General features: G+C 40.3%; 1 long non-coding RNA gene across 1 annotated transcript in view; it reads left to right on the top strand.

Moving 5' to 3' along the window:
• LOC108432180 overlaps positions 1-21037 on the top strand; it is an 82648-nt gene that overhangs the window by 56389 nt on the left and 5222 nt on the right. The window contains exon 3 of the long non-coding RNA XR_005131428.1: positions 2498-2555. This is a non-coding gene — a long non-coding RNA (uncharacterized LOC108432180). The remainder of the gene's footprint in view (positions 1-2497; positions 2556-21037) is intronic.

A 21037-nucleotide genomic window follows, 5' to 3' on the forward strand; every position in this document is an offset into this window, starting at 1 on the left:
CCTTCACCCACCTCCCTCCATCTGCTCCGACGCCCGGGCGGTACGTGGTAATTATGGAAAAGCACAGGAGGAAAAATCAACAGGGGCTGGATAAGGCCTATCAGTTATTTGCATTGCTAAGAGGCTGGCGTGGCATAACGTGATCCTGGCCCTTCAGACATCAGGCCGTTGGCAATCATTAACCACTGAGCAGCCAAACAAGACTTGGCCAGGGTCCATGCAGCTTTAAAGGGCACTCTGAGTGGACCCTGCAGTTATGACTTGCCATTTAAAATCATCATACGAAGCAACACGACATCAGCTTGATCAGAGCATTTCAAAGCATATGAATCTAAAAAGGCTAGAATACCTACAGAAGAATGTGTTGACATTCACTAAGGGCCAAAGGTGTGAAAGACAGTAATGTTGAGTAACTGAGTCACACTGCTGACAAGCAACACAAAAGAAATTTTTGTCTACTAGCTTGCAGTGTTGCAGTCTAATCATTACTCAAGACTAAACCTAAGACTAAACTCAAGACAAAAGCCACCATGGTCTTAGTTGATCACGGTTCCTTACATTGACTAGTTTTTAATTTCTTTACACACTTCCAATTAAACACATCTGATCTTGTTTATCAGTTCTTCAGGAGCATCTGAATGTAGAGCGGCAAGAGTGCAGCTAGAGAATGCCCTAGGCCTAACTTACATGACTCATATACAACATTAGCTTCTTAATAGAAAAACCTAAGCAGTTACTGAATAATAGGCCTGAGGTTCAAGGAGTTAACCCCTTAAAATCCCAGGCATATTACATACTAAGTGTTGTTATTCAATAACAACAGGGACTTCAGTACAAAATGTACCAAATCAGGCAAAGAAATTCTGTCCATTTAAAATATTGCTTAAGATTTTTTTGTTTTTTTTTTAATCTGAACGACTTCAGACCTCAAGTCAAATTTTAGGATCACTGAGATAAGTTTTACTATTTGCAGTCAAGTTACCAGCCCTTGTAAAATATTACTTGGCTGAACATATTACTGTTTATTATCTCTCCACTTAAAAGTCTTTTTTACAAAGTGAGTGCGGCTTCCAAACTTTTAGCCTATAGAGCAGTATCCCACTGTGTATTGGAGATGTACTTTATGAGCTTGGAGCACGCCAGCTCCAAACTCAGCTGCAGTGGAAGTGCTGAGGGCAGTTGGAACGAGACTCCAGTGCGGCCTCAGGCCAGCTGCCTCTGGGAGCAGATCATTTCGTGGTAGCCCGGCACCCTGTGATGTCAGCAGCACAGCTAATGCTGAAATTAGTATGCAGAGCTGTGGGGAGGGTGGGTTGGTGGTGGGGGGGGGTCTGAGGGGGAACATTGCAGAGTATCATTTTTCTCGTTCATTAACGTCTTAGCAGTGCCCCGACAGGGCAGGGCGGCACGCAATCACTTCACAAAGTGTTGAGTGTGATTTTGCCAGAGTTTCCTTTACTTCTGAATCATTCTGATCTGTGCATGTGTTTGAATTTTGAGGGGTACGTGGGGTTGACTGGGGGAGTTTGCGGTGGCGAGAAGGAAGCATGATATCAGTTTTTTTGTTTTTTTGCTCCTCATCTGGACAAATTTTTCTAGATAATGGTATATAAGCAAGTCCATTGAGATCACTTAACAACTTGACATGGTTTAATGTAAGCATATAATCATTTAGGCGAGCAGGTTTCATGATACTAATTTGTAGAGCATAAGCTTCCATTACATGTGTTTTTTTGCAAACAGCTCTAGTGAAAAACTAAAGAAGTCCAAATGTCTTATCTGATCATCTTTATCTAGAGCAGGGGTCTCAAACCTGCAGTAGTAAACACTCTGTATTTATTACTACTACTAGTCATAATAATCATAACAATGATAAAATTGCTACTATGATAAACATTGACCAAGATGCACTTAAATGTATGAAAGTAAAGTCATAGATTTCACATATTCTAGTTTACAAATTCACATAAAATACTAAATAAACAACTTAATGTAGTTCAAATTCATATTTAAAGCTACACCATGTAAGTTATGGGTATTTGGAGACCTCTCTGGTGGAAACGTGTAATTGCATGGAACATACAGAAAAACACTTTGTGTTTCAGTATCCTTCCTCAAGCAGATGTATTTGATAGTTGCAAGCACACTGAAAGAGTATTCAAGAGTATTCAAAACTTGAAGGACATCTTTTCAGGATGTAAATGATTTGTCGTCAATCTTTCATCGGTATAATGAGGGCTAAGCATTGAACTGGACCTTCTCATGCACGTGGCATTAAATATGTAAAAATGTAAGATGTTCTCTGGAAAAGACTCATGAAATCCGACCTCTGACTTAGAAATGATTATTTCAGGCTTTGCAGGGTGACTCACAGCAGGGCACGCACACCATAGTTTGGAGTGTTTTTCCTTCATGGCTCAGTAATGCTACTTCTGTGAATTTGAACAAAAAAACATACATAGTACAGTTTTTTTTTCCTCTTCATTTTTTCAACCAGCACCCCTTGGAGAAGACCGCATTGCGAGTGAAAGCCCTAATCTACAGTAAGGATAAAGGTGTGCATTTTTTCCTTTAATATCATCTCCAGTGCATGGCTATTGCTAATACCCAACAAGGCCTGCCAACGCAGGCCTGGAAGCTAGAATCTACAGTGCATGACAAACACTTAATAAAGGTCAGTTTACTACCATTGTGTTACTGAGGCGACTGATCAAATTAAAATTTTTCTGGGGTTAACATGGATGAGTACACTGCACACATGCATATGAGAGTGGGAGCTAAGACCACTAGGCAGTTCTCATTAGCACCTAAGACTAATGAGGACTGCATTAACACTGCATTAATAAACCCTTGATCTTGTTTTTGTCACAGCCAGCAAATGCTAATAAATGAACCGGGATACCCCACACTCAGCAGGTCGCATGCTCATATTAATACGAGCCTCTGATCTCTGATGTTTTGGATATTTTTACACCCAGTTCAAGGGATGATTTGTCAATATGTTGGTTTTTTTCAGCCAAGACATGAAAGGTGTCTGAAGTTTGCTTTTTTCGTTTTCACCTGGAGCCATATGGCTAATAGCATGCAAATGAAGTTAGTACCCTGCAATTAGTACATTTAGTTGTTATAAAAACAAACAAGAATATCTAACATAGCTAATCAGGCCATAGTAGCACCGAAACTACAGCGTGAACTTTGTGAGTATTTTGTCTATTTGCATAGATAAATGTTTGTATAACGGTAATTGATGGATAAGCTTGTTAGATACATTAGCTTGCATTAGCTCTAATGCTAATGAAAGCTAATGAAAGTTCAGACACCAAACCTGTTTTTGTTGGTCATCAACATTTTGGCTATGGTTCTGTTTTGCAGAACTGTTTCTTTAAGAATGTTTAAGAACAGAGAGCAAGCGAGTGTTGTTGTGAGTAATCTGATTAATTTTGAAACTGTGTGACATACAGTACTGTGCAAAAGTCTTAGGCACCCAAGACACATTTTCAAAATCTGTTTATTTGTGTAGTTTGCGTTTATTTGCTGAGAAAAGTGTTATTATTTGAATGAACTAAATGTATAGAATATTAATAAAAAATTATAATATATATATAATATAGTGATTTTGTGGATGGGAGTGTGTTTGTTTACCCATTTCCAAGCCTCTCCTCGAGGAAGTCCAGTATTATATGTAGTTAAAAAGCAGCTCCTGGTTTGACCAATCAGTGCTCAGTAAATTGAGCTCATGATGTCATTGATGATATTAACAAGTCTCTGTGGCGGCTGTGAAGGTGTCCAGGAAAAATATGCACCCAATAAATTCTTGTTACTTTTTATTGTTTTTATGTTTATTTGAATTATGAATACGACTTTATTCTAATGTATATTGTGATAAACTCACTGCTGAGGTACATTGTTTAAAAATTTGCCTAAAACTTTCACACAGTACTGTAGTTCTGGCATCCACCTTAAAGCTTGAATTTTGTCTGTAATTTTGATCATTCCTATAGATAGCATGTCCTACGGGGTAAACAACTATGTCCAGAAGTCTATTTGAGATTTAATTGATTATTTATGCATGCAGTTTGTTTAATGCTAAACTCTTGGCATTACACTTCCATTCTATGCTGCTCCAAAGAAGCCATTTTCAAACACCAAACATGTCTTGACTGATGGATTACATTTGGAAAACTGTGTGAATTTGATTGTTAGCCAAACCATTGCTTGACGTTGTGCCGTGTGACAGCAGTTCCGCCCAGAATAGCATAGACAGCAGGGTGGGGAAGCTACACCTTTTGGCTCTCAGTACACCACCCCACATGCTCTCCAATGCCTCTTCGACAGGTCATGTCAGAAACCACAGGTGGAAGCCTAAACTTGGCGCTGCATGCTATCACCATACCACTGACTACAACGCAACAGACAGGATACAGGTCATGGCCGGTAGCTCGTAGAGGCTACTTTTAAAAACTGTTCTAAACTAGTTTTGCTGACACTTTGACAGTGGCAATTGGGAAAGCTCATTCTGTAATAACACAGAAAGCAGCCACTCTGTGGAACTGACAATTAGCTAGAATTAGCTAGATGTGAATGTCAACCAATACTTGTGCTTGCAATAGGAAATGCTGTTGATTCAGCAGTACTTAGAAAACAATGAGGAAGTAAGCTTTAGGTAGAAGTGGGTTTTTTGCCTCTTTAATCTGATCTGGATCAGCTTCCCTTACTGCAGTCATAAGATCATATTCAACGTTTTAAAACAAAGTAGAAAACGGACTCTAAAACAGTGAAAGAGCAGTTCCCACAAACACCAGGAAATGAATGTGAGGCCTGGTAAACATAACTAATCCCTAAAACGGCGCTTGACAAACAGCAGACCTCATGCAAAAGAGCTTGTGTTGGCAGTTATGTAAATCCTCTTCTGCACAGCTGACGAAAATTTCCTCCACCAATCACATAGCAAACATAGCTATGCACAGCAGCGTCCCGTTTCAGACTGCTGTTCATAGTGTTTTATAGTGTTCATAGTGGGCAGTCTGGGCTAGAGGTTAGGGAACTGGCTCTGTGACCGGAAGGTTGCCGGTTCGATCCAAAGCACTGACAGTCCACGACTGAGGTATCCTTGAGCAAGTCACCTAACCCCCAATTGCTCCCTGGGCACCATGGATAGGGCTGCCCACTGCTCTGGGCAAGTGTGCTCACTGCCCCCTAGTGTGTATGTGGTGTTTCACTTCACGGACGGGTTAAATGCAGAGGTGGAATTTCCCTGGTTGTGGGTTTAAAAAAGTATCCCTTAACTTTACAGAACTTTTAAAGAGAACCCTCATTTGACATTTATGTCAAGTTAAAAAGCCTATAAGAGACGGATTAACTACGCAAATATTGTTAAAGCATCACAATGTGCCACTCACTCAGCAGGCCATACAGCCGATCTATGGAAACTAAACAAAAGCAGGCGGTTTTGAATTCACCCTGGTTGTGAGCGCATTTACATAGGGCTGCTTTTGAATAAGGCTCAATAACTGCAACCACTGATATCAGAAGTCATTTACACACATTAGTCTGAAAGGCACAATGACAAAAAGAACTTTTTATTCAAAAGGAGAAAGAGAAGTTAGAAAATAGTCACATAAAAATGAATTATGACACAAACTTTATGAGTGGACAACTTCTGCACATTAATGCCCAGTTACTGCATAGTTTTTGAATGTGACATATGGAGAAAAGCAAAGCATAAAATGTGGCCTGTGCAAAAGTTATGGACCATTTTATATTTATTTTGTCAGTATGTTACAAAAAAATAAATAGAAAGTGTCTGCAGAACAAGTTACGTTTAAGCTTGTTTTCACTTAGAAAAGAAATCAGCTAAACATCTAATCTACCCAGGTATGTTCAAACTTTTGCATACGACTGTAAACGTTTCATCCCATGGTTTTTTCTCTCTGTGTGTTGGTTATGCATCTGTTTGCATGTTTCCAGGCGGATGCTAGTGGATGGCAGACTCCTTTTCCTCTCTTTATTGCTTCTTACCCCTAGAAAACATGACACTAAAATACAAGCAAAATGAGGAGTATGGGTTCTTTAAGCTGTCCATTGAAATACACATCACAAAAGAGAATGGCTAGTGCTGCGTTTATGATAAATATCACCAAGTTAACCCATCCAGCTTCTATCACAGTCATGAAGGTATCCTCTGAGTTATGACTAAGCCAGATACTCCGGAGGTGGCAGCTCCTGACTGCGCTTTTTTTTTTTTTTAGCTTAGGTTTCCATACACACTGTTTCACAACATCTTCTGCACCTGTCCAGAAATATAGGGCAGTTATTTAATGGGCTCTCCTGGTTGCATAGGGAGGGGCACATCACACATGCTTAAAGAGATACTGACCCAAGTCATGTTACCCTTAGGTCTGCAGAGGAAATCCTCTGCCACTTAAAGGTAAATGGTTTTGTACAAGGTAAGACAGACCACCAGGGAAGATAAACCCATTTGCTAGAAGCAAACGATTGGCTTGTAATTGAGGTACCCTCCTCTTCTCATTGCAGGGTCACTATCTGTCCATGTGATATAGTCTTCTGGAAATTGAGGCTATGGCCCACTGGAGCATCCTGATTAACAACCGCTTTTGCTCTGCGAATACTTTGGCCTCCCAACCGAAGCTCTGTATTGCCTTATTTGTAAACTGAAACCTTGAGCTGTTCTTTTGCCTTTGATTTACAACTCTGAGCCCATCTTTAAGCTCAGCTGTTGATACCTACAAGCTACCAGAGGAGAGCTAGGCCCTCTCACTTGGAACAGCTTGCACCCTCAACCTGTAACCAGGCACTACTAAATGGAAATTCTGGCTACACTGCTTTTTTTCTTAAGAAAAGGGCTCTATCAAATACATTCTCGAAGAACTGCTGAGGAACATGTCTTCGTCTTAGTGTAATATTTCACCTTCAGACAGTCATCCACACAAAACTGGAGGCATCAACGTTGAATCATCAACAATCACTCATGTAGCAGCTAATATAAATCAAATGGAGCCTATGGCTGAAGAAACAGACGCACGTCCAAATTCAATTTTATGCTAATTAGATGCACAATTTATGAAAGAATCTCCACATCTGAGTCTCTGAACGTTTTGTCTGCTGTCCATGCTTTCCTGTTAGACGTGCATCAGTCAGTGTAAGGTTACACTGCAGAGTTGACGTATGTTCCTTCACCCTCCCTCCTGACCATGGTTTAGCGTATCCTGTCATATGAAGGGAATGGATAAGTGAGCTATCATGTTCAGTATATGCAAGGACTGTCATTTATGATTAATACACATCCACTGCATATGTGTGTGTGTTGGGGCGCTCAATAACCTAATGCATTTAGGTTTTTAGTAAAATAATTTTTTAAGCATTTGAGAAAGATTAATCATTTGTTAATCGATCAACCCCCACATCTTGCTATGTTTCTGGCAGATGCCATTTATGAACAATTTGGTCAAACTAGGCAATAGTGCCAGTGTTACAGCTTACCCCACAGGCAGGGTTCATTCTTGCAGACTGAGGGGCTAGTTGGTAACAGTCCCTATAAGGTCTGGCAAAATACGGCAAGTAGCCTTAAAAGTTATATACATAAAAATACATTAATCAAAATAAACACAACACTTTAAACACACATAGCTTTTCACAGATTTGCCGATATATGGGCTTCTCTCATTGTTTACATTGGGAGGCTTAATTGTAACTACACCACAGTGCAGTTCACCCCACCATGTGAACACTGTACTTTAGCCTTGCTAGCTCTTACCATGATTTGTTTACATTGTTCAAAATGGTGCTATATTACAGCCGTAAAGATGGTAATTAAACTGACTTATACACAGAGCACATAATCAAAACACACACACGCACACACACACACGCACACACACCCACACACACACACACACACACACACACACATATTTTCTAAGCCGCTTCTCCCTCAGGGTCGCCTTCCTGCCTTCCGTCCGATGACTGCTGGGATAGGCTCCAGGGATAGGCTAAACACTCGTTTTTGACTCAAGCCTTGATTTGAATCCAAAGAGTGAACGTTCACGACACCGGCATTAGCTTAGGGTTTAAGGATATTCAGATCCAAACTGGGTCTCTTAAATCCAGGCTTAATCACGGCTAGTGTGGAGGAATTAAGAGCTTGCCCTGGTCATGGCATTGAGAATGGACTGGGCTGTCATTTCCCTATTTACACTGTAAACACCAGTACAGTGAAGTCTAAAATGAAGGCATAACATCTTAACATTTTCACTATCAACCCTGACACACTGACCATGTGCTGCAGTTCAATTACTATCGGGAACTTAGTTGAATTAACTGCGACAGAGAGGCGGCTTCAATGAAAAGCCCTGTGTCTCTGGTGAGAGGAACGCTCTCTGTCCTCAGCTTCCTTTGAATTGCGCCTTAGTTGCCAAGAAAGAGCAAAACTGCTTCAAGGTCTTTTAAGGAATTCTCAAGAGATTATAAACAGGAAAGTAGAGACTGGGGGAGAAGAAAAAGAGAGCAAAGAATGAAAGGTTCATACAGCTCTTAGTCTGATAGAACCACTTTTTTTCAAGGTGATTATTTCACTGGCGCACACTGCTAATCGGAACGTGCTTGCAGCTCATACCCACGCTAACAGAGTCTTCTACAACTGACCAGCTCTTTGATAGGTCACAGAGCCAGCAAGCTAATTATCAAAAGAAAGAAAGAAAGAAAAGGCTAGCTGGTTCTAAAAGGGTGCAAAGTTTGAATGTGGGCCGATGGTTCATGGCTAGCTAGTTGTGCAAGGCAGTTTGACATGATAAACTAATGACGGTGTTGAAGTGTAGTGTGTGGGAGTGGGGTACACAGAGCAGAGCAGCTCACACCGACTAGATGACTAGCGATGAATAATGTCAGACATGGTGCTCCCAATTGCTCCTATCTATACAAAAAAGGAGAGCAAGAGAGAGGAAGGTGCTGATGTACACAGATAAAAAGGCTGCATTAACACTCTTTCACTTCATATTGCTGCTCCTAGCCCAGAGCTATCCATTTTTTCTCAAGATAGTTCACCGTTCTCACTATTTTTTTTATAACACCAGTCAGAAGTCCTATGCATTTTTAGTGCTTGACTGGATACACTGGATTCTGGCAGCCCAAGTCAAATGAACAGAAACTTTTAGAAACTACAGCCAAACAGAAAGCAGACTGGACGGAGGTGAAGAAACATTTTTTAGCAAGGTTAACGTTTTTTTTTAAATCACACATATTTTCTATACTGGAAAATTTTTAACTGATAGTTTTCAAGGGAATATTCTGAAGTGTTATGCTGAAATAACATTAGATAAGATAAGATGCTTTCATTGTCATTGCACAGTGTACAACGAAATTGAGCAGCAATCCAACGGCACTTTCTACGCACAAAATAATTAAACATAAGGCTAAAATATATAAAGTGCAGATTTAAGAAAAATAGTATAAAAATGTTAAATATAAAGAAAAAGCACTGTAAAACTATATATTCTAAACAGACAGTAGACAATAGAGAAGTGGGGTAGCAGTTAGTTATTGCTCATTCCTTGGATAGCTTATAGAGTTATATAATATTGCACATGTTAAGAATTATTGCACACTCAAGAACAAAGTGCAGTGAATAATAAACAGAACAGAGCTGAAGTGGAACACTGGAACAGCGTAAAGTGTCATGAAGTCAGTGCCTGTAAAGAACTGTAGTGAAGTTCAGTCACTTCTACTGAGCACAGTGTTCTATAGAAAGTCCTAGTCAGTGTGTGTGTTTGGAAGTGTTCGGTTCCCATACGGCTCTGGGGTAAAACTGTTTTTAAGTCTGTTTATCCGGGATGGAATAGACGTAAAAAAATGTCGACTCATAAAATTGGGAAGTTTTCTGTGTCAGTGATGAGTCAAGAGAACATTTGAACAGCTTGGTTTAAGTTTGGTAGAGCAAAACTCCGTTTTGGGATATAAGTCACATTCCATCCATGTTTTCTATCAATCCTAAGAAACTCCATTGCAGTGCACGGAGACCTACTGAAACATCTCACCAACATGCTATAATATATTTCCCATTTTATGTACAGAGCATACTTTCAAGGCTATGAATGTTTGCTCTTCAGTCTTGGACTTGTTAGCTCGCCAGAACAATCTCAATCATTGATCAGATGAAAAGCTGTTTGTGAGCAGGTGAGGTCTAAAAATTCTCTTAAAGTGAAGCCTGTTCTGCCATGTGTACCTGTGCCTGGACAGAACAGACCAGCATTACAAAACACTCATTAGCTCTGAGTGGCTATATTAATGCTATGTTGGGCGTCTGTAAGCTATGTCATGGAGTAAATCTGACCTCAATCCTCACCTACACTATGCCTGTGGGTCAGAATGGTCAGTGTCTTTCTCATGCGGAACCTATTCACCTATTATTAGTGCTCAGCTCCCCCCTGATTAGCCTTGCTATTTGTGCAGCACCAAATCTGCACTTAGGCTCCTTCAACAGCCCGCAAATCCACCTCATCCTATCCTGCTCACCGGGTAACGCTGCATGCCCTGGCTAGACAAGCACTGCAACGTGTATGTCTGAGCAAGAGAGAAAGATAGACAGAGAGAGAGAGAGAGAGAGAGAGAGAGAGAGAGCTATCCATGCTTGGCCTGAAAATGCATTCTTTCTTACCATTGTTTGGCTACAAGAAGTTAGGCCAAAACATCATTCAACCACATAAGAAGTTGTTAGCAATCTTTGTTTTACATTGAAGGTCCAGTTTAGAATGCTGTGCTGCCAAGTTGTTGTAACTGAAACTAGGCAGGTTGAAAAACCACAACAAATCAGCCACCAGACTAGTCTCATAGGGACAGACATGACATTGTAATATCCAGCAATAACCATGAGACATTTGTGGCTAAATCTGGATGGGAATATCGACTCGTTAGATAGGCGACCAAACTGTATGTGAAATTTGTAATCCAACCTAACTTAATAAAAGCGGCGCTCATGTGCTCAAGTAGGGGGTGATGATGCCCTTGTCTACATTGTCCCATCAATAAAAAACCTGTTATTAGCCCATGGATGTAACGTAATCTAGTATGACTGATAAGACCCCCAAAAAACTCAATTAAACATGTATAAGTTTGTGTTACATGTACAGAGAAAACATTATATGTGGTCAAAATATACATTACCTCTTTAAGAGAAAAATATTAGCTAGCAATATCAGTCCGCTGGCTTGTTTTGCTAGTGTTACTGACTACTGTGGATGTTAAAAGAGCACAGACTAGAGAAACATGGGGTGGGTTTTGGAAGGGCATGCAGTTGTTTGTGGCAGGAGTCCACCACTATGTTTGCGTTAGCCTCCTTACTTGCCAAAATGTACATAGTCTGTGTAACATGTCATCAAAATAAATATCATTTCAGATGCTTTGCTATGTTTCCTCCGCTCTAAATTTCTTTAGAAATTACTTAGTCTAAAATCCAAGTTAGGTAAAAGTCTGAAATGTGTTTTGAAGTCTGATTTTGTAGTAATTCAGTAGTGGAATAATCCATATATGTACATATATTAGCATTAAAGGGAAATTTAAGATTTCAAACCAGGGTAAAAACTAATCACTGGGACCATTTAATTTGATCAGGTCCACATATTCATCTTGTTCATCGTCGTTTCCCTCCAGGTAATTACTTATTGCTCTCTCCTGGATTTGTGTATGCAATTCGAGTCATCCCACTGGTCCCACCTCATTTGGAATTCAGGCCGGCGAATCTGAGATACAGGCCCAAGAACAGAGATACATGCAGTCCTCCCTTACCTGCGCTAAAGTTGTAATAGCTTGTTTTACCAGGGGAGTTAATTAGCTGAGCGCGGAAGCTCAGGCATTATAATGAGGAAATCCACAATGACAGAGGCCACCGGAACCCTACAGGCCACAGAGAGAGCCTGGAAGCCAGTATGGAGGCAGAGAAAGTGGCAGAGAGGGATGGGGGAGTACTCACCTGCTTACAGTGCAGAGCTACATTTTAGCTTTCCCAGATGAATTCATTACAGGCTTAGCACCAGTGAAAACACTTCCTTTTCACTGTCATTCTCACCCTCTCTCACACTCACACATATTTATTCTGCATTCTTCCTTTCTCTATTTAGCTTTTCTCATTTTTAGAGGCTTGTTCAAGACTAGTGAAAATCAGTGTGTAACAGTAACATTATATAATTAAAGGATAAGTAAATTAAAGGAACACTATGGTTTTTGTCAACCTAATTTCTAGCTGCCACATCTGTAGCACATGGTTGATAGATAGTACTAGTACTCTAGAGACCTATTTAAGCCCCTGCCCATTGGCATCTATTAAAAATGTGAATCATACCAACAAATGTTCTTTTTTTTTTACTAATAACAAAGCATCAAAAAGATTATGCATGGTAATTGACCATACGCTATAGATGCTAGAAGTAGTGATTAGGTTGAACAACACTGGTGTATTCCATTTATGAATATATTCCGGTGAGCAAGGCATGTTTGCTGAGTAAATTAAGTTTGTACTGAGCTGACAGAATGACTACAACTGCAAACTTTGAGTCTGTACATAGTTAAGCAATCTTTTGACAAACTTTAAGGGTGTTGACTCTGCATTGGCCCCCTGCTGTGCAATCTCATTACTTTTCAGTAGAACTCTTGCAAGTTAAGCTATGATGAGATTAAGCAATAGGCCTTGCCCCTAATCCAAAGCTGCAGGTGATCTGCCAATTTTGACACTTCCCAATAATTATTTCTACATTTAAGTTGTTTGGCAACAGGCCTCATGTTGGAGAAGGTGATGTAAGGTTTCTTGCGCAATTGGGCCAATTATCATTAGCGCTTGAAGAAGCAGGCTATTGCCAAAGGGAGTGTCCAGAGTTAACCACTTAAAACAGTATGCTCAGGGCAAGATGCATTAAGCCTTTTGCATCAGGTTTATGCACAAGATACTGTACATTCTGTGTGTTATGTACAAAATTGGCATACAAGCCTTAAAAAGAAATCTATTCATCATTCCCCTGAATTAGTTCAAACTGCAATCCCACAATAAAAAAGCCTATTTAGAAAACAATGAAGTATTCAGAGTGTATTTATGAAGATTATGGGCATTAATTTAGATAGTAATAAGCTAAATATATATAAAATCATCATTTATAGCATACTATGTGTTGGTGGTGGCTTTTCCAAACTTAAATTTCAAGGAGTGAAAAAATATATAAATACTTAAAATAATAAATTTTTAAAAAATATTTTTAAAATAAGATTTATATTAAAAAAAGTTACATTTTATTTTTAAAGAATACTCTCCCATGTTTTAATGTCACTACCGAAACAAAAAGCCATTTATCCGTAGGTGGAACCTTATTTTAGCCGCACCTGCATCGTAGAGTTTGGGCAGTCGTGGGCTGGAGGTTAGGGAGCTGGCCCTGTGACCGGAAGGTTGCCGGTTCGATCCCCAGGGCCGATAGTCCATGACTGAGGTGTCCTTGAGCAAGACATCTAACCCCCAACTGCTCCCCGGGCACCGTGGATAGGGCTGCCCACTGCTCCGGGCAAGTGTACTCACTGCCCCCTGGTGTGTGTGTGTTCACTAGTGTGTATGTGGTGTTTCACATCACGGATGTGTTAAATGCGGAGGTGGAATTTCCCCGGATGTGGGATCAAAAAAGTATCACTTACTTAGAGCAGGATGTAAGACAGCATCCCTGTCCCTCATGGCCACATAGTTGACATAGAGGTTTTGTATAAAAAAATCAGTGTGTAACAGTATGAATTTTTCACTACCAAAACACATATTGTGTGTGTTAGATTTTATGTGTGTACAAGCTGTGTTTACTAGTCATGTGCTGCTCAAAATGAGCTAAAATTGTCACTACCAAAACAGTCGCTGCTGAATCAAGTTTTGGTAGTGTTATTATTGTCTTGGTAATGACAAAGTGGAATGCGCAGTCATTTGTTTTAATAATCATCCATTCATCCATCCATCCGTCCATTTTCTAAGCCGCATCTCCGTCAGGATCACAGGGGGTGCTGGAGCCTATCCTAGCAGTCTTCAGGCAGAAGGCAGGATACACCCTGGATGGGTCATCGCAGGTCCAGACAGTCCATCGCAGGGCAGACAGACAGACACTAGGGGCAATTTAGCACGTCCAATCAACCTGACTGCATGTCTTTGGACTGTGGGAGGAAACGGAGAACCCAGAGGAAACCCACACAGAAGCGGGGAGAACATGCAAACTCCACACAGAGAGGACCCCGGTCGCCCAGCCAGGGAATCAAACCCAGGCCCTCCTCGCTGTGAGGCGACAGCACTACCCACCACGCCACCGTGCCGCCTGTTTTAATAACCATTTAATAAAAATAATGAAGATATTGCAAAATGATATAGCAAAATGATTTTAGTGTGAAGCATAAGTCTGAAATGTGTTTTAAACTTTTGCACCCATTCGGTAGCTGTAGAATTAGCCATATTTGTATGTAGAAAAATGTAAAATGCATTTCTTTCCCTCACACATAAGCATATAATTGTGCACAAATTGAGAGAATCATGCAAGGAAGCGTTGGAAATCTTGGAAGTGCAGCTGATACATTCCATTTGATTTACTAAAATTTGAGAAACTAATTTTGGTGACACTAATTTTAGTGTCCAACTTTTTCAAAGGCTACCATTGCTAACAACTACTAGAACGCAATAGTCACCCAAAGAGCTCAAACCATTTCTTTAAAAATATAAGGTCTGTTAAGGCCGTGCAGTTTTTCAGATGTGCTTCAGGACAATGAAAATGAAAAATCTCTGGGAAGCCACTTTAGACAACAGGATCTGTCTTCACAAACTACCTTAGGAGCAAGAGTGCTGATCTAGAATAAGTATTTGTGCCAATGACCTGTAACGGCCATAGTGGTGAAATTTTGTTCATTTTTATAGCTCACAGTAAGTCACACTGTGTTCCAAACAACAGGCCTGTGCTTCCTTAATAAAGATTTACATGTGGTTTGAGTTGGTTGGGAGACGTTTTGGAGAATTTTTATGCTATTTAGGTGACAATTGATTTCTAGTGTTTGTTAGCAACATTAGCCTCGTATCTCCAGTTCTAAAATCAAGCAAAATATGAACTCTCTCCATGTCTTTGTGGTAAATGGAAAATTGGGTAAAATCTATCAGTTTAAATCAGGCGGTAGTGTCATAAAATTTGATAGTCCCTCCTATCCTACCATTTGATAGGCCCTCCTCGACACCCATAGACCTCAGGAGGCTCTCATGAAGCATATCATGAAGGGGCAGTCATGAGCTGGAGGTTAAGGAACTGGCCCTGTAACCAGAAGGTCACCAGTTCGATCCCCAGGGCTGACAGCACATAACTGAGGTGTCCTTGAGCAAGGCACCTAACCCCTAACTGCTCCCTGGGTGCTGCAGATAGGGCTGCCCACCGCTCCAGGCAAGTGTGTTCACTGCTCCCTAGGGTGTGTGTGTTCACTGTTGTGTATGTGGTGTTTAACTTCACAGATGGGTTAAATGCAGAGAAGAAATTTCCCTGTTGTGAGACTAATAAGGATTTAATATTAAAAGTGGGTTATTCGCTTCCTTTATCCCGTTAACCTGCAGGCTTATTATTCAGTAACTACTATACATTAATTGTTAACTGCTATGACACTAAAATGTAAGTTATGTATACATAAGCATAAAGATTTGAAGTGAGGCTTCACATACAGGCACTATGAGATTACAGGGTTCATGAATTTTGAGTGCTGTGTGCTGTCACTCTTTCCTAGTTTGATAGTCCCTCCTCGACACCCATAGACCTCAGGAGGCTCTCATGAAGCACATTTTGGCATTTGGCTTTTCAGACAGAATAGGCTTGGATGGGCAGGAAAATGCCAACGATGGTGTGTGCCAGCTGCCAATGTGTCAGAGTCCAATCTAAGAAAGGCCGACAGGCCAACCTGGCTTCCTTCTCCTCTGTTAAGCACAGAAACACTTGTCATTCTTCAGCATGCTGCCAAGTTGGCAGGAGTTGCATATTTGAAAAGAGCCTCCCTAAGAGAGTACTGCAGATAGAGTCGATACGGGCGGCACAGGGTAGGTCAGAGCAGATCCAGTGATTTATGGATCATGGTGGTAATGCATAGCATTAGAGTTAGAGATACTGAGGCACAGGGATTTGTAAGAATGTGCAGCTCAAAATATGCCATGATGTGGACGGAATATGCACTTGCAATGGATCTTAAATTGACTATGAAACTTACTATGCACTCGTAGCAAAAAGGGTCAGATATATGAGCAAATAAAGGTTCTGTGAGTTGCACCAACAGCAGAACCCTTTTTTGCTGACCTTTTTTGCGCCAATGATGCTTTGACTGGTGTATGTATAGATCTTCCTGAAAAGTGTAAACAGACTACATGTAGTACATCATCACTGTTCAAAGAATGAGTGCCTTTATAGGAGAAGGCAAAGTTAATGTAAAGTGATCGATCTGTTCTAGCCTACACAAAATACTTTTGCTAATGAAGTCATTTCATTTCAGCTTTTTCATCTTGTGTACTCTGACAGGTAACATGAAACCATAAAGCAATGCCATTAAACAGAAATGTTTAATGTAAAATCCGTTAATTCACTGTTAATAGTTTTTTTAAACTGTTAGCGCCAAGCTAGCTGGGTTAGCTCAGCTTTATATTGGCTTTTGATGTTAAGTCTAGTTTAAATATAGATATTTTAAGCTCTTAACGGGCGTGCAGTACTTTATATGTCTCAGTTTTTAGGTAACTCCCGCACAGGCTTGAACTCAGAGTGTTTCAGTATAGGAGCATTAACCTGTTAGCTGGTTAGCTTTCTGGTAACCGACTCAGCGTACTGTAGCGGTAGAACTGATCACTATAATGCTCTTCTTACAGGATTCCCAAGAAAACAATTCATCCTCTACAGCTACAAAACTGCAAAATGCAGGATGAAAAATGCTGTAAATGCTGTAAATGTAAAACTATTAAGAGTGCTTATATCACCACCCCCCACCCCCCATCCCTCCAGTAGTTCTGTTACTAGCTTTTAAAATAGTGACCACAGAATGTTGACCTGTTTTTGTTCCAACAAGTGAACTTAGATCTGTAGATATTGGTCCTCTGCCAGTACCCTCTGTAAATTTCAGGAAATGCAGAGAGGTCTCTTTCTGGTTTTATGCTTCTAAACTGTGGAACTTAATCCCCACTTTATGTAGGCAGTCAAGATCGGTAAATGTATCCTTCCATTTAGTTGTCAACTTTCATTTACTTCATTACTTTTTATTATATTGAGGTTCCCAGCCTTGACATTTACATTTACAGCATTTAGCAGACGCTCTTATCCAGAGTGACTTACAAGAAGTGCTTTGTCTATCTAGAGAAAGTACCTTTGCTTGTTATAGGTTAGAGAAAAAGACAGTCCTAAGCTCAGGTACTGCTAGATACAAAAGTCAGTGTAGATACCCAGAAAAAGGAACAGAGTTGAGCACAGAACTCTGTGCCATGCAGTGCCATGCAATAAAATATAATACAATACAGTAAACTACAATACACAGTGCATTCAACAATAAAGTAAACTACAATACACAGTGCCATACAATAAAATATAATATATAAGTGCAACACAATATATTGCAAACAATAATTTGTCTTCAGTCTGCGTTTGAAGACAGCAAGAGACTCTGCTGTTCGGACAGCCAGTGGGAGTTCATTCCACCACCTGGGTGCCAGAACAGAGAACATTCTCGACGCTTGTCTTCCACGCGCCTTGAAGGATGGTGGGTCAAGCTGAGTACTTGAAGCTCAAAGGGCTCGTGGTACAGTTCGAGATTTCACCATTGCCATCAAGTAGGTAGGGACTGGTCCATTTTTGGCTTTGTAGGCCAGCATTAGCATTTTAATCTGATGCGTGCAGCTACAGGAAGCCAGTGAAGTGAGCACAGCAGAGAACCATGCTGCCACATTCTGGACGAGTTGCAGAGGCTTGATGGCCACATGGGAAGGCCAGCCAAGAGCAAGTTGCAGTAGTCAAGCCTTGAGATAACAAGAGACTGCACTAGCACCTGGGCGGCCTCTTGGGTGAGGAAGGGTTGGATCCTATGGATGTTGTACAGGAGAAACCTGCATGACCGAGTTAGGTTCACAATATGAGTCGAGAACGATAACTGGCCATCCAGAGTCACACCAAGACTTCTTGCCTCTACAGACAGAACAATCAGAGAGTTCTCGAATGAGATGGTGAAATCATGATGAGGACCTGTAGTTGCAGGGATGAATATCAGCTCAGTCTTGCTAGGATTGAGCTTCAGGTGGTGAGCTGCCATCCATGAAGACATGTCAACCTGTGTGTCAGAGGGTGAGAAAGAAAACATTAGTTGAGTGTCATCAGCATAACAATGATAAGAGAAGCCATGAGAAGATATTACATCACCAAGAGAGCTAGTGTAAAGAGAAAAGAGAAGAGGACCCAGGACCGAGCCTTGTGGGACACCAGTGGAGAGCCTGCATGGAGAGGATGTGAACCCTCTCCATGTTACCTGATAAGAGCGATCCTCCAGATAGGACTTGAACCACTTCCACGTATAGCCAGTGATTCCAAGGTTGGTGAGGATGTCCAGAAGGATCATATGGTTGACTGTGTCGAAAGCTGCTGAGAGATCAAGAAGGATCAGGACAGATGATAGTTTGGCTGATCTTGCTGATTGGAGCTTCTCAGTCACTGCTATGAGGGCAGTTTCTGTTGAGTGTGCTGGTTTGAAGCCAGACAGGCTGGGGTCCTGGAGCTGGTTCTGTGTGAGAAAGACAGAAAGTTGATTATAGACTGCATGTTCAAGAATTTTTGAAAGGAAAGAAAGAAGTGATACCGGTCTGTAGTTCTTGAACATAATTAAATAGTTGTAAACAAATTCAGTGGTTCAATGTGAAATGATGAAATTGATCAGCTCAGATTTCTCTATAGTGTTGCTGATAGGAACCAGGGTTTGCAATGTCTAGCAACATTCCTATGTAGTTCAAAATAGGTTCTGCATCTAAAAATCTGCCAACTGCTTAGGAAAAGTTGGATATTCGAAAACTGAAGACATGTTACGGCAACTCACCCCAGTGTCTTGCTGGGTGGGTAAGAGGAGTGGTACACTCAGAGTGCTTTTTACATGAACCAGGTTTGTTTATTATAAAAAGCCTTCTGGGATGAAGCCACACTTTTTAGCTTAGAGTTTTCCCCACTTATCTTCCAGTCATTTGCTATTATAAGTTAGGTCAAAAACCTGATTATGATTATTTCCAAAGAACTAATGAACAGTGCGACAATGACCTTTCATGATAATTACTTTAAATTGTTAAAAATAAATAAATAAATAAGCTCAATGTAGTAATTGTTTCCAAATTTGTACTATTCACTGGTCAAAACACTCCATGTAGACTATATACAGTCGTGTGCAAAAGTTTGAATGCCTCTGTCAGGTTACATGTTTTGCTAACATATTCTCTACAAAGAAGAACTTTTTCTGCAAACATAAATTTTAGAGCACAGTTTCTATTCACAGTTTGAGTTTGACATATTTGCAAACAATATAAAGTATTAAATGTACCAAATTATTTGCACAGATGAAGTTTTGTTTATTTTTTTTTCCTCCAATATTTTACATTTATTTTCACTTCCAAAATCAACAACATTTGACCAGGAAATCCCAAAATAATACAGCACTATAAATGCAAAGTAAGCTGCAAAAACAGCCTGTTTTGAATTGATTGCTTTTGTTACGTCACAAAGATGAATACACATATATCCATATATAAAGCCTTCAACAGTTTAGATCCACGAATTCACACTGAAGTTTAACAAGCATTTTAGCCTAGACCTTCAGGCCGCTGTTATATAAGGCAGCCAATCAGAATAGAGACTATTTACATCTATCAGTCTCAGAGGCACAGCTACTAAAGCAGCCTATTTAATTCTCAGGGATAAAGAGGGGTTGGAAAGTGATCATGCAAATATATTATTCATAAAAAATATTCAGATCTATCATAAGTTCATAAATAAGAACAAAACAATGCAAGAAAAACATGAACATGGGCCCAATAATAGACTGTACTACCAGTCTCAGGCAACAACAGCAGAAATCTCTCTCATTAGTAATGTCACAGAGCTCTAGACGGTAAATCTGACTCAGGTCATTTGGGTCAAGTGTCATAGAGAGAGAGAGAGAGAGAGAGAGAGAGAGAGAGAGAGAGAGAGAGAGAAGAGGCCTCCATATGTCAAACGTGTCGGTCTGTGCCTTGGAGGCGACACTCATTTCTTTCCCTATTTATGTGACACAAGTTCACAGCCCTGAGGGAGCTTCATAAATTGGAGTTCACCAGAGACTGTATTTCAATACCTGCCATTCCGAGGGATGTGCCATTTCTGGCGCTGCTGAAGTAGACGCTACAGGAGCCTATTACAATCCACCTCTCAAGGGTAAAGAGTCAGAAAATAAACAAGGTCGCCTTATCTCTCATTACCCAAAAAGTCAATTAACAGTAAATTGTGTTTGAAGTGGCACTTCAAACTAATTAAGAATTAAAAGCTTTACAGTCCTCATCATCATTGCAATATTGTAGAGCCTGGAAACAGTTTAAACAGGACTGCAGTAATGAGAGGTTAAGGGAAATATTTGAGCTAAATTGACTATAAAATTGGTAACATTGCAAGTCACTGTAGGCTAGATTATTGCTTTTTCTCTTATTACTGTAAGGTATGGCCCAGAATATGGCTGCAGTTGTTAACTTTGAGTTACCCAAATAACTCAAAAAGCAGTAATATTTTGTCTTAAAGTGTGGAAAAGGGGCTAATTTGGACCATTTCTCTCACCTCAAATGTAGTCAGTCACCCAAGACATGTTTGGTGTCTGAGCTGTTTTTTCATTTCATTCTTCACTGGAGCTATAAAGCTAACAAGCTAGCTTATTTGCACAATTTGATTTGCCCCACCTAAATGATCCCACACTTCCCTTAAACCACATCAAGTTCTTAAGTAATCTTAGTTCTTCTTTGTGTTCTTCT

The sequence above is a fragment of the Pygocentrus nattereri genome, chromosome 14 (genome assembly GCF_015220715.1).
Source record: "Pygocentrus nattereri isolate fPygNat1 chromosome 14, fPygNat1.pri, whole genome shotgun sequence".
In the NCBI taxonomy this organism is placed as follows: domain Eukaryota; kingdom Metazoa; phylum Chordata; class Actinopteri; order Characiformes; family Serrasalmidae; genus Pygocentrus; species Pygocentrus nattereri.